Here is a 14,186-nt window from a genome sequence, read left to right as displayed (position 1 = left end):
AAATGCCTTGTTTCTTAAGCTTTTCGTTTTTAATTTATTTCTTTTTTCTCTAATTATATTTTCTTTCCCTCCCTTAAAGCCAAAAGCTTGTATTTTATGGATCATGATAAAAAGGGGAGTGAAAGTGGGTTAGAGGATTATGAATCGATGATAAGATATACTATTTATTAGTGAAGAAAGGTTATTAGGAAAATAGTCCACATATATTGCGGAAAGCGGAAGAAAAGATCATTAGCTTGACAGAAATATATACTACACTAAGAAAAGAAGGTGAAGGAGATTTACTAATCTTCAAAAGTGGAAAACATATTTTTATGGAGGGGACAGAATCGAAATATATATAGCTACTTTTATGAGATTTATTATGATTTGGAATCCAGAAAATTCTTATACTACCTAGTTACTGATCTAGCTAATTATACTTAGACCTAATATAATCTGCAAAAACTGGTAGCTTAGTTTCATAAAGTTAAGTTGTTAACAACCCCTGAAATAGACATTTAAGATGGAGATTGCATGCATCTGCGTGCATGATATTGCAGGAATTCTGATCTTTTTCCATCAAAGTGCAGGCAACTGAATTTCTGAGACTCAACCTCCATTAGGCTATCACTGCAAATTGCTTTGACACAACACAAGTGAAGTCAATCACTTTTTCTTCTTAGTTATAGCAACTAATTAGATTCTTCGTTAGTTACGTTGGAACAATATGTGGTTAAGGAAAGTATATATAATCTTACCTCATTTATTTTGTCAGTAGTAGACCAAAAACAGATCCAACATATAGGAATTCCATCTTATCATTAATTATCCCCATGTACATAGTGGCTGCTTATTGTATAATTGTTTGTCGTCGCGCATTTACATTGTATCCTTTTTCCTTTTTGTTCTCTTTTTCAATTTTATATTTCAGTCATTCAGTGGTAGTAAAGTAGCGAAGAGTTCGACATTTGCATAAATTACTAAGCCTTTAACTGATTTTTACTTTTTATTTTTTTAGTATGTTCGAGTTTGAAAATATTGTACCGCAACGTATTTGATTTGCCGAGTTCCAATGTCTATTATTTATACTTGTATAGTGATAATTTAACACATGTAGAATCGGAGCCAAAGCTATGTCAATGAGTCTATGTATAGCATGGAATAATGAGTGGTATTCCCTAAACCGAAGCTATCCAAAGCCTGATCATAACGTACGGTAGGTGGCAAGTTTGACCTCAGCGTTTAGCAATTTGTACATATACCTGCATATTGTTCTTCATTGACTAATCCATCAACTATATATGATTACAAGATTATTATTTTAAAATAGTATCATCATTTAAACTTCACATATATATGGAATCCAATTGGGGCGCTACAACTTTTTTTTCTTTTTTTCTTTTTTATCAAGAAAGCGACTCCCACTAATGTTATGCTACAGTTTTCTCATTTTCCATTCAACGTATTTGCTGTATTATACCCACCTGATTCACATTTTAATCATTACATCATTCTAAATTTCTAATTGCTGCTTCTTGTTTTCTTTCTAATTATACGCGTCAATTATAAAGAAAACAAGGAAGATAGATTCACAGGAAATGCCAAGCTAGCTGGAATCACATGCAATTCCGAAATGCGTGGATAATTCTTCAGAAAATCCAATGATGTTTGTTAATTCCTACTGCCAAAAATTCAGAATGAGTCAGAATTAAAATTTCGTCGGTTTTTGAAAATTTTCCTGTCACGCTATTTTCCGGTCAACCAGAAAATTTTCGTATTGTTGGATTGGTTCTACGGTTCTCCAATTGTTGGGTCGTTGTTAAATTATCCTAGAGAATTCCTTCTCTTACTCTTGTACAGCATATATATAATTTTAAATATAAATTGAAAAATAAAAATTAATAAAAGAAACTTTTTTTCTTTGATCTCAAACAAAGAATATTTTCTTAGGAAATTTTATTTCCTATACCGTATAGGAAACTATATTACCAAATATGTTCATAGTTTGCATATTACCCTTCATGCTAATAGTATTTCTACAAAATATAGATAATGCATTAAATAAGGAATCATTGTAGCTTAGGATTCCTTATTTAGGCGCGCTAAAATTAGGGAATTAAATATTCTTCCAGATCTTCTACAACGCAAATCATGCACATTCATAATTATCGTCAGATTCGTTTCAAATTTTCCATACTCTGTTTTTGCGATACACTCTGTTTCAACCTTTTTTCTGATTTCACAAATCAAAAACGACTAAATCTTCTACAATTCTTCTGCAACAAACGCAATTATGTCCAAATTTCAGCAATACAAAGCAAAGGAAAAGAGAGCAGCAATTCCACCATTGACAGCCATTAAAAATCTTTGAAGCTTTGAATTCAAATTTGGGTTTTCAAAAATCATTATTGTTTGGATTGAGTGTTGTTGAAAATAATTGGGAATATGGTTTGGAGTTTATAACTCAATTTTGAGGGGTTTTGGTAAAGATTAGACTTGGTTTTGGCTGAATTTCGGATTGAAACTCGAAGAAGAAGAAGACATGACATACATTATATTGCAGAAATTATAGATAAATTGTAGACTGTTATTTATTTATTTTTCTTTTATTCATTTACATATTGTATGAAAGTTGAACAACATCGTATAAAAATTATATTTAAGTGGTATTATATTGTAGTTGTATATAACTTAGTAAAAATTGTGAGCACGTGATTTTTGTTTTGCGCGACAGTCGCTCCAAAAGAATAAAATTGGTCATGCTGTACAATTTTTGGATTTCTGTGCGGCACCTTGTTGATTTATTTGTGACTTCGGCCCATTTTTATTTATTTACTTTATTAAAACAAAATTCAAAAAAAATGTGTGACGTGTCATGCATAATCTGAACCGTAACATGGTTTAAATAGAAAAGCATAAAACAGGCACCTTTGTCCGTGATTTTGTTTTGTTTAATTTTACTTGTTTTGAAATATTTTAGTGTGTGCGCAAATAATTGTATTGAGTGTGTATTTAATTTTAATTTGATTTTTTTTAGTTTTGTTTTAAAATAAATAAATAAAAAGAAATAATAATAAAAAAAATAATATAAGGATCCCTTCCGGACTTGGGCCAATTTTAACAAAATTGGCCCAAACAAACAGCCCAAAACCCAGGCCTGCCCGGTCCAACACCACCTGATACCCAGGACATCCAAACGACGACGTTTTAGCCCAGTATGATCTGGGCCGTTGATCTCAGATTGATCAACGGCCAAGATCAATCCCCCGTAACCCACCAACAAACCCGACCCGTCTCACCCGGACCGACCCCAAACCTTTATCCTTGAAACGACGTCGTCCCTGTTTAGCCAAAGGATCCTGGCCCTTCATCTCATCTCATCCAACGGCCAGGATCCATTTGCTCACTAACTATATAAACTCCTAACACTACCCTGCCCCCCCTATCCAAACCCCAGCCTTCATCGTCTTCACCATAATCCCCAAACCCTAGAGCCGCCCCTGCACTCTTCACCATGAAAACCGGCGGCATGAACGCCGGTGACCTCGCCATGAACACCATAGAACCCCTTCACCACCCTGAACATAGACCTGTTAACCATTTGGTTCGAATCACCCCCAGGTCCTCGAATCTTCATTTGAAGATTCGAGTCAAAACTCGATCTACACCAACCAACCCCAGCTTCATACCAGACACTCCCCGGACCCTCCTCGTGACCAAACCATACTTGGTTTGGTCCGAATCTAACCAGGGAAGCACGAATATTAGATCTGAGTTTTGAAACCACAAGGTCCCTCGTCACTGGTTCAAACCGGTTCAAACCAAAGAGGTTAAGGTCTGATGGACTTTAATCAAAGTGTTTCTCATTTGAGAAACACTTCGATTAAAGTCCGTTCAGCCTTAAGAAAGTTTGTCCGAGTCCGATTTTGAGGTTTTGATTTTTCAAGATTTAAGGTGAGTTTCTTTCTCTTCTTTATTTGTTTTGGCCCATTTGATTGTGTTAAAGTCTGTTCATGCTTTGATTTTGTGTCTTTGAATTTTGTCAACTGTGCCCCGTCCATTTGCCTGAACTTCTGTTTGTTTGAATGAGTCTTTCCATTTACTCTGATAATGTGTATATAAATGTTGTGCAAGTAGCTGATTTTCAAGTTTGGACTGATTGGTTGACTCCTCGAGTGTATTTCTGCTTAGTCAGTATAATTCGAACCATGTATCGACACTGTTTAAATGTCTGATTTTTGGCTACGATTGTGTATGTTAATGCTAATATAGTCGAGTCGACATGTGTCGTCAATTAGTTTCAACTGTCTGAACAAAGTAAATCAATTTGCTTCTGATGAACATTTGCCCTGAGCCAATTAAGAACCAGTTTTGCTTACTTATAGATTGTTTGAATTGATCAGTTAATGTAAAAAGGATTGTTTATGTTTAAATTCTGAATTGGAAGGCATGTGCACTCGTGCACAGCATGTGCATTGGTGCACCTCATGTGCCTTGTGCACAGCCTGTTTTTCTGCATTAAGAAGGCTTTTAAGTTTTAAACAATTTGACAGCATATGTTGTCAGATACATCCTATGCCCATACTTTGCTTTAGTTTAAAGAAGTATTTAAACCTTGTAAAAGTTAAATCTGCCAGGGAATGTTGATGGGGTTTTTATACCTAATTAACTAAAGTGGAACTGAAAAAGTTTAAAGGCACATGGGAGGGTACTGGGACACTCTAAAAAACAGGCTGTTAAAAGGGTTAAGGAAGGCATATAAAAAGGAGGGAGGAGAAAGATTGGAAAAAGGGGACTGAACCTTGAGGGCTGTAAAAGAAAATATACACACACAGTGAAGAGTTTGAGAGAGAGAACTGGAAAGACATACAAAGAGATACTAAGAGGGAACACCTGAGAGTTCAATTTTTTTGAAAACAGAAAACTAGAAAAGAATTTTTGTCTGATAACTCAGACAAAACAAAACCAGAAGTTGCTTCCTTCCCTTTTGTTCCTGACTTCACTAAATCTGGACCTGTTCTGTGCAACATTGCTTTCTCACAACTGAGTCTGCTTTGTTTGTTGTTTGTTCTACTCGAAAGTTTGGTTTAGTTGGGGTTGATCTCACTCCAATTGTTTTGTGAGTTGTGTTTGCTACTCTACTGTTTCTTGTTGCTGTTGCTATTCTGCTCACTATTGTTGCTGCCCTGTCCTGCTGCTATTACTAGTCCTATTTCTTTCTGCTGCTGATTTCCACATCTTCTTCTTCTTCTTCTCCTTTGCATTTTCAGCATTTCCAGGTACACATTTCAAGTCCCATATTGATGTAATTAAAACAGTTGGAAAGCATGAAATGAAAAAAAGGTTGAAGAAGTTCAAGTATTTGTTGTAATATTCATAGTACATTAACAGGCCTGTGAAAATTGATTTAGTTTATTATTCAACAGTTCGAGAGTATGTGTTGATATTTGACTGAGTTTACCCTGTTGTATTTTAACTCTGTAGTTGTTTGTCAGTAGGAGCATGTATATTTCGACCTTATACAATACTGTTCTTGTTTCATTTAGTTTTTGTTTAGTTAAGACTAGTCCACATAAGTTTAGTTAAGTTCAACTCGAGAAGTGTTCGGATTAAGTGTTGTATTTCGTTTAGCTCGTACATGATTCCTTGCCAAACTAAAGTATTTTACTTTGCCAATTATCCTTTAATCTAGTCCCGATAAGTTCAGTTAAGTCTAACTCAAGAAATGTTCGGATTAGGTATTGCATTTCATTCAATCTCATATGTAGTCTTTTTGTTCGACTGAAACATCCTCGCAAGGCATGACGTTTTTACTTTATAAGTAGTTAATCAGAAACTGACAAAAATCCGTATTAGGCAAAAGCCTATAATTGAATTAGCATGTACCTTTTCTTCTAGTTTTAGAGACAAATGCATTAGAAATGTAGCCATTTTAGGATATCCTTTTCTAAAATAGAGATGAGCCTCGCCAAATAAAGATGCAAAATTGCGGGGCCCTCAATAAATAACCATGATAATTAGTTAGAATTCAAGATAGGCCATTTAATAAATTTCATGGCCTTCTACAAAGATAATAACGCGTTAGACTCTGTAGGCGCGGCTTAATTAAATCACATTCTTAAATTCGGGTGCACATTGATGTGACCCAAATCCGAATCTCAACGAAGTCCAAATGTGTCGACGATCACGGGTGCATTGATTGTGACGTGGTTCGAGATGCATTTTCACGACGTTGCAATTCTATAAAAAATAAGTGATAATAATAAAAGCGGTTTAAATTTAATAAAAGCACGTAAGTCATAACATGTATTTAAATCAGATATTTAGCCATTATAACAATTTAAGCGACCGTGCTAGAACCACGGGATTCGAGGGTGCCTAACACCTTCCCTCGGATCAACAGAATTCCTTACTTAGAATTTCTGGTTCGCAGATTTCATCTGGAAAAGTCGAATATTTTCCTCGATTTGGGATTCAAGATAAACCGGTGACTTGGGACACCAAAAGCCAAACCTTTCCCAAGTGGCGACTCTAAATTAAATAAATAATCCCATTTCGAATATTGTCACTTAAATTGGAAAAACTCCACCCGCGCATCTAACCCTTCGGGGCCGGGCGCGCAAAAAGGAGGTGTGACAGCTCTGGCGACTCTGCTGGGGATAATGACCCAGAACCACTGGTTCAGGGTCCAAGAACTCGAGCTTAGAATAATTGTTATATTTGGCTTTATTATCTGATCTTTATTACATGTTTTGCATAAAAGTGCTAAATGTGGTCTTTTACCGCTTTTGATATTATCTGAACTGTATATAAACTGTGCCGAAACCCTTCTTTTCTTACCTCCGGGGAGAAGCTCGCTGGTCGAGACTCCCTATTCTGTTAGTGTCAATACCTGAAATAAGAAAGAGGTCGGACAAGTTACAAAGCCGGACGATCTCGCGGGTCCCCGGTACGTAGCCCCCTCCTCGACTCGAGTTGTCCGCTCGGGTACACAGTCTAGAACAAATACCAAGGTTTAAACCTAGTATAACGAAACTTCATGCCGGATCCCTAGTAGGAACGCTTATTTGCATCATATTGCATTTGACTCAGGGGACTCAACACAGGGGTTGGGTCCGTCTAGGACAGGCAACCTGAAATGGAAAAGACCGTCATGCTGCATTCTTATCTGTGTTGTGCATTTATTTGCTTCGGTTCCGCATGTCGACCGGTTCCTAAAAAAAGGGGAAAATAGCAGCGTAGGGGAGATAATTACTTATTTTTGGAAAATAAAACCAATGTCCAAGTAGTGTCAAAACCTCGCCGGAATTTTTCTAAAAAAAAACTGTCTTGTTTATTGAGAGTTATTAAAAAAAATATATAAAAATTTTCTTTTATCACTTTCAAAATAAAAAAAAAAAGGAAAAGGTATTTATTTTAAAAGTAAAAAAAAAAATCGAAAATTCATAATTCGAAAAATATGTTGTTTCTTTCGTAGTACCCCTTTTATGAATTCAGACTAATAGTCCAAATTTTTCCTAAAAAATAATATATAAAAAAAATAGATTCTTTAATCTTTATCTCTTTTCAAAAAATGTAAAAAAAATATGCATTCCTGATTTCTAGGTTTATTCGATTTTTTCCTATTTTACGATATCCCGAACTACGCCGGTTTGATTCTCACCGGATGTGAGATACGTAGGCAACCCTCGTCGGGTTCAACCCCATTTTTCTAAATAGCCAAAAATCAGTAAATAAATAAATAAAAGATGTGTCAAATTTTTAAAAGAGTCGTAAATAAGTCAGGTGACGTTGTTTTATCATAAATAGCCGAATGTTCCCGAGAGGGATGCCGGAAGGCTGACTTTGCATAAACAGCCACCTTTGGGTCTTGTTTAGCGTTTTTATCCAATAGACCCGCACATCCTTAAAATATTCGTCTCCGAAGTGTTTAAAGGCCGTGTTCAAAACTTGATCCTCTCTGTAAAAATATTTTTTTGAGTCAGTCAATTTTGTTAAAATCACCTTAATAAATGTGCAGGATGAGCACGATGCAAAATGAACATTTTTCAATAATGACCAAAATCCCTGTCAAGTTACGGCTATGGTGGAATGATCTAGGTGTTGAAGGACAAAATGAGGTTAAGAAATATCTGAAAGGTCTTGTCGGTCTGTTGGAAATCCAACCTCGGGGAGATATCATAAGAGCTTTGGTTACCTATTGGGACCCGGCGCACAATGTTTTCCATTTCTCTGATTTTGAACTCACCCCAACTTTGGAAGAAATGGCCGGATACATCGGGAATACTGAGCTTCCCTTGAGGGAAAAATACTTGGTCGCCCCAAGAGTCGTCACGGTACATCGATTCCTAGATTCATTGAAGATACCTAGAAAAGTCCACAACCCGGATCTGGCAGCCGGATTTTGTACTCCATGCTTCATATATGATAGATACGGTCACAAGGGGGATTCAATAATCCAATCAACAAACTGTGCAGCAAAGGAGTTCGTCAGAAGTGGGACGAGCACAGACGGGTAGCGTTCATGATAATGTTCCTGGGTCTTCTGGTATTTCCGAGGAAAGATGGAAACATTGATTTGAAGATATCTGGGGTCGTCAGCACTTTACTCACGCAAAGTGACAGTACTCTCGCGCCAATGGTGGTATCTGACATCTTTCGAGCTCTCACAGCTTGTAAAGCTGGGGGAAATTTCTTCGAAGGTTGTAATTTGCTCCTACAGATATGGATGACCGAGCACCTCTGCCATCATTCCGAGATTTTGAGCCATGGTTCCCCGGAAAAGACCCGCATAGAAGAATCTTACACGAGAACCAAAGAGATCATTTGGCCCAAAGGAGTCCTGGCATGGACTTCGTTCTTGCAAGATCTTAATGCCAGCCAAATACAATGGACGTTGGGATGGTTGCCTGTTGATGAGATCTTATATATGTCGGCGGCTAAAACTCATTTCTTGCTAATGGGGCTTAAGAGTATTCAACCTTACGCACCCGGCCGAGTTTTGAGACAGTTCGGAAGATGCCAGACAATACCTCATGAGGAAGATCTTAGCGCTCAAACAGTTGAGATAAGTCCTAACGGACAGTTCCCAGAAGCAAAGATTCGCCAAATCTGGTATGAGGGTCAACTTTTGAAATCAGATACTTGCGTGCGGGATCGAGCCAAAGGAGAAACGGCGCCAGGTTACCTTGCATGGTATAGAAGGGAACTCGAGCATGAAAGGCCAGCTAAGAGACCCTACATCCGGGATTTCACCGAGTCATCGCAAAGGCATTGGGATTGGTTAGCAAAGGAAAGAGGCTATTGCGCCGAAATCAGCAGGCTAAAGCAACAAGTGGAAAACTTGAAATATGAACACAACGTACAAGTTGCTACCGATCTGGGAGAGCGGAATAGGTTGATTCAAGAAAATGAAAAGCTCAGAGCCCAGATCAAACAGATAAGGTTGGATGCAGATAAACAGCCAAGGCGTCGATCAGACGAGCACCTGATAAAAAGGCTAAAAAGCGAGATCAGAGAGTGGCGAGATGGTTTGGAGAAATCTGAAAACGTCATAGCAGAGCTCAAAGCACAGTGGGATACAAGAACAGATAAGCATCGCAGATACCTGAATCAATTGGAAGGCGACCACGAGAAGACTGTTGCTAAGATAAAGAGAGAGATGGCAGCACTTGAGATCAAAGCAGCTAGTCAGGCCAAGGATTTCCAAATTGAGAGCAGATACTGGTATGACTCAATAGCCCAGATGAAGTTGGAAGTACGGCGATTGGAGCATCAGCATATACAGGATATTCAAGTATTTGAGATATGCAGCGATCAGATAAAACGCCTACTCATAGAAAAGAAGCAAACCAGAGATAGAATCAAAGCCATTGCCCATGCCATCACCAGACGATGTCTGCGATGTGAGAACATGTCCAGTGTTACCTTCCCCTCGGCAGTAATGGTTTATGTCAAGCAGACTATGCACGAGCTGGAGCAACTTGAGAGGGATCTCACGCCTAGGACCGCGGCGAGGCCGAACGATGCCCCGCGGAAACCAATTTTTAAAACCATAATGCATTCATAGGTCAAATCTGTATTTTAGCATTTTCTGCCTGTTTTTTCATCAAGGTGATTTTCAGTCCATTTTGAGTCTAGGTTTATTTTCAAAGTTTGCTCTTTCTCTTGCAAAATGTAGCTTGTAATAGAATGTTTCAACAATAAAGAGGTTGTTTCTTTTACGCTCATTTGTGTTTTTCGAACTACGTAATGATCTGATTCACGTAGGCATCGTGATACGTAGGCAATCCTCATCGGATCCGGTCGCATTTCTTTTACTACGAAAATAAAAAAAATAAAAAAATAAAAGGAAAACAAAAGAGAAAAGAAAAGAAAAGAAAAAAAGGGAAAAACTAATAAGAGGAAAAATGCCGGAATGACGCATGCTCTCGTAGCAAACATATAGTAATCCACTTAACTGTATAGGTGCATCATGCCCAACGTGAGATTAACTATCTGTTATTTGCTGCAAATTAACCGTGCGTTTGTCATTGAGCATTTTCCCAGGGTTTTTGGAAAGACGGTTGGTTTGGTAAAAGTCTGGCCTCGCACTCATACTTCACGAGGTCAAGGAGAGGTGTTCGACTACCCGTTGTTAGGATCAGAAGCAGTACTCACACTTACTTCACCAGGTCAAAAGGAAGTGTGGAAATGTCTTTAGAAATTCCATTGCAAACAATCCCTGTTTCTGAGGAAAGCTCGATCTCAGCCGTCCTCACACCTGAATCCGCGACTGCGGAAGAAAATAGAATCCTACGGCTCCGCATGTTGGAAATGTTGGACGACTGGAATAATGGGAAAGAGCCGCCAAGTGTCGTCCCCGGATTCCCTGAATTATTCTCCAGGTCAAGTGGAACGTCTAATGTCCCCATAAACTATCCTGCTACCCCATTCGGGTACCCAGCCACCTCAGCCTTCTCTGCTGGATCGCCCTCTGAGCCTCATCCCCGAATGTCATCCACTGATGCAAGCTTGAACATCTTTACTACATCGCCTTGCCCGGTTACGGCACAGCCCACCACGTACAAGCCAAGCTTTGACTCATCCTCTTTTATATTCCAAGCACCATCGTTCTCAATGGAACCAACTAGGTTCGCTACCAGTACTAATCCTCTACCGCCTCAGTGCGAGCTTGCACCGGGACAGGATCAGAACCCCAGAATTGCAGAGCAAAATGAGATTGCCAAGAGAATGAGAAGCCTTGAACAAAGTTTGAAGAATATGCAAGGATTGAGCGGACAAAAGAGCGTCTCTTACGCCGACCTGTGCATGTTCCCTCACGTGCACCTGCCAACGGGTTTCAAGACCCCCAAGTTCGAGAAATACGATGGGCACGGTGACCCCATCGCACATCTTAAGAAATACTGCAACCAATTACGGGGAGCCGGCGGAAAAGAAGAACTGCTGATGGCGTATTTTGGGGAAAGTCTAGTAGGGATAGCTTCGGAATGGTATATGGATCAGGAAATGTCCCGATGGCATATATGGGATGATCTCGCCAGAGATTTTGTAAAACAATTCCAATATAACATCGACATTGCACCAGACCGAAACTCTCTGTCGAATTTGAAGAAGAAGCCTTCAGAAAGCTTTAGAGAGTATGCTATTAAGTGGCGTGAACAGGCGTCGAGAGTGAAGCCTCCCATGGATGAAGCGGAAATGGTCACTACCTTTCTCCAGGCTCAAGAGTCTGACTATTTCCAAAACATGATGTCGGCCATGGGTAAGCCATTCGCGGAAGCGATCAAGATTGGAGAGATGGTGGAAAATGGGTTGAAAACGGGAAGGATTTTGAGTCAAGCAGCCATAAGGGCAACCTCCCAGGCCGTCCAAAGCGGGTCTGGAGGAACAACAAGGGGGAAGAAGAAAGAAGAAACGACTATGGCAGCCTCTGGAGCAAGGGAGTATCGTCATCCCAGGCCCCATTTTCCGGAAAGAGCCCCACAACACTATTACCCCCATTCAAATTCGGCATATGCTCATCAACCTTATATGGTCATTAATGCCCAACCTTATAACCATCCACCACAACAAGCCAACCGAGGCCCAGCTCCACCGCCCAGAAATTAGCCTCCTTACCGCGACCACTATAACCCACAACCCCCGCAGAATAACTACCGCCCCCAAGATCCACCTCGACGGCAGACTTTCACGCCCATCAGTGAGCCATGCTCAACTTTGTTCCCTAAGCTAGTCCAATTGGGTTTCTTGCAACCAATTCCCCAAACAAGGCAAAACCCAACATCGCCTTCTTACAAAGCCGGAGTCAGATGCGCCTATCATTCAGGGGCTGAGGGACATGATACAAACGACTGCTGGTCATTGAAAAGAGTGGTCGAAAATTTGATAGAGCAGGGGAAAATAGTGCTAAGGGACGAAGAGATCCCAAATGTGACTAACAATCCATTGCCCGCTCACAATAATGGGCCACTGATCGTCATGATTTGTGAAGACAAAGAGTTCGACCCTGCTTTGAAAGCCATAATTGCCCTTGTCGACACGGGGAAGAGGCCTGAAATAGACCAAAAATCAGAAAAGGGGGAGGAGGCCAAGGTTGCAGAGAGCAAGCTTGAAAAGAAGGTGGAGAAGAAGGTGGTACCAGCAATGGGCGGAGTTCTTTACATACCACGAGGTCAAGCTAAGAAGACGCAGAATTTCGGGATCAAAAAGATAAAGCCTATGTACGTGCCGAAAGGGGCCTATGTGGTCCGGGGGACGATTCAACCACCTCGGCTGAATGAGCCAGTGGTTATCGGACGCGTGCCACAAAAGCCAATGACCAACCCGTCCACAGTGCCGTGGAATTATCAAAAGACTTTGGTGATGTACAAAGGTAAAGAGGTCATGGGAGAACTTCCAGAAAATACTTTCATTGGAGGGTACTCAGATACCCAAGAACTGAACAACGCCACACAAAGGCGCTTCCCTCCAAAGAAGCCCGTGAGTGTTGAAGAAGCGGAAATGTTCTTCCAACAAATGAAGATGCCGGATTACGAAGTGATAGATCAGTTGCGCAAGCACCCTGAGCAAGTATCCATGCTGTCATTATTAATGAGGTCAACCGAGCATCAAAAGATCCTGCTGAAAACCCTGAATGAAGCATATGTACCAGTCGAAACCTCGTTGGAGCAACTAGAGCGGATGACAGAGAGATTCTTCGCCGTCAACCAAATCTCTTTCAGCAAGAATGATTTACCCCCAGAAGGAGCGGCACACAACAAGGCTTTGCATCTAACAGTTAAATGCAAAGACTATTATGTCAAGAGGGTAATGTTAGATGGAGGCTCAGGCGTTGACATTTGCCCACTCTCCACGCTGCAAAGAATGGAAATTGGGGCCGAAAGAATCCGACCTAACAATGTCTGCGTAAGAGCTTTCGACGGCATCAAGAAAGACACCATGGGAGAAATAGACCTGTTGTTGGTCATAGGACCAGTCGAATTTCGAGTAACCTTCCAGGTGATCGACATGGACACATCCTACAATTTTCTCCTTGGCAAACCTTGGATCCATGCGGCAGGAGCCGTGCCTTCCACTCTTCACCAGATGGTAAAATTCGAGTATGAAGACCGAGAGATCGTGGTCCACGGGGAAGATGAGCATGCCATTTATCGGGACCCATCCATCCCGTATCTTGAACCAAGAGAAGGGAGCGAACATACGGTCTATCAAGCTTTCGAGGTGGTACTGGCAGAGCAGCACGAAGAGGGAGTACCTTGCCCCCAGCCTTTCTTGTCTAACGCTTCGGTCATGGTGGCCAAAGAGATGATCCGGCACGGATTTAGGCCAGGGAAGGGACTTGGACGAATCCTTCAGGGAATAACAGAACCCATTACTTTACCAGTCATCAAGAAACCTTTTGGACTAGGTTTCAAACCTACTCCAGCAGACGAAAAATGGGCAAAGAAAAGGAGAAATGAGGGCTGGAAGTTGCCTCAACCACTGCCGGATTTATATGCGACTTTCGTCAGGCCAAGGTACGCTGAAGAAGAAGATGATGAGGTCTTCACAGCTGAGGAAATCGAGGAAATATGTGGGGCGATGAAAGAAATGCTCTACGAGGTCCACATGGTTCAACCAGGTGAAGGCACAAGCACTGCTGAGATGCTGTGCATGGGACCGAACACCCAACTTCAAAACTGGGAGGCCACGCCATTCCCGAC

Source organism: Nicotiana tabacum, chromosome 3 (assembly GCF_000715075.1).
Source record: "Nicotiana tabacum cultivar K326 chromosome 3, ASM71507v2, whole genome shotgun sequence".
Lineage (NCBI taxonomy): Eukaryota > Viridiplantae > Streptophyta > Magnoliopsida > Solanales > Solanaceae > Nicotiana > Nicotiana tabacum.
Note: the sequence above shows the minus strand (reverse complement) of the source record.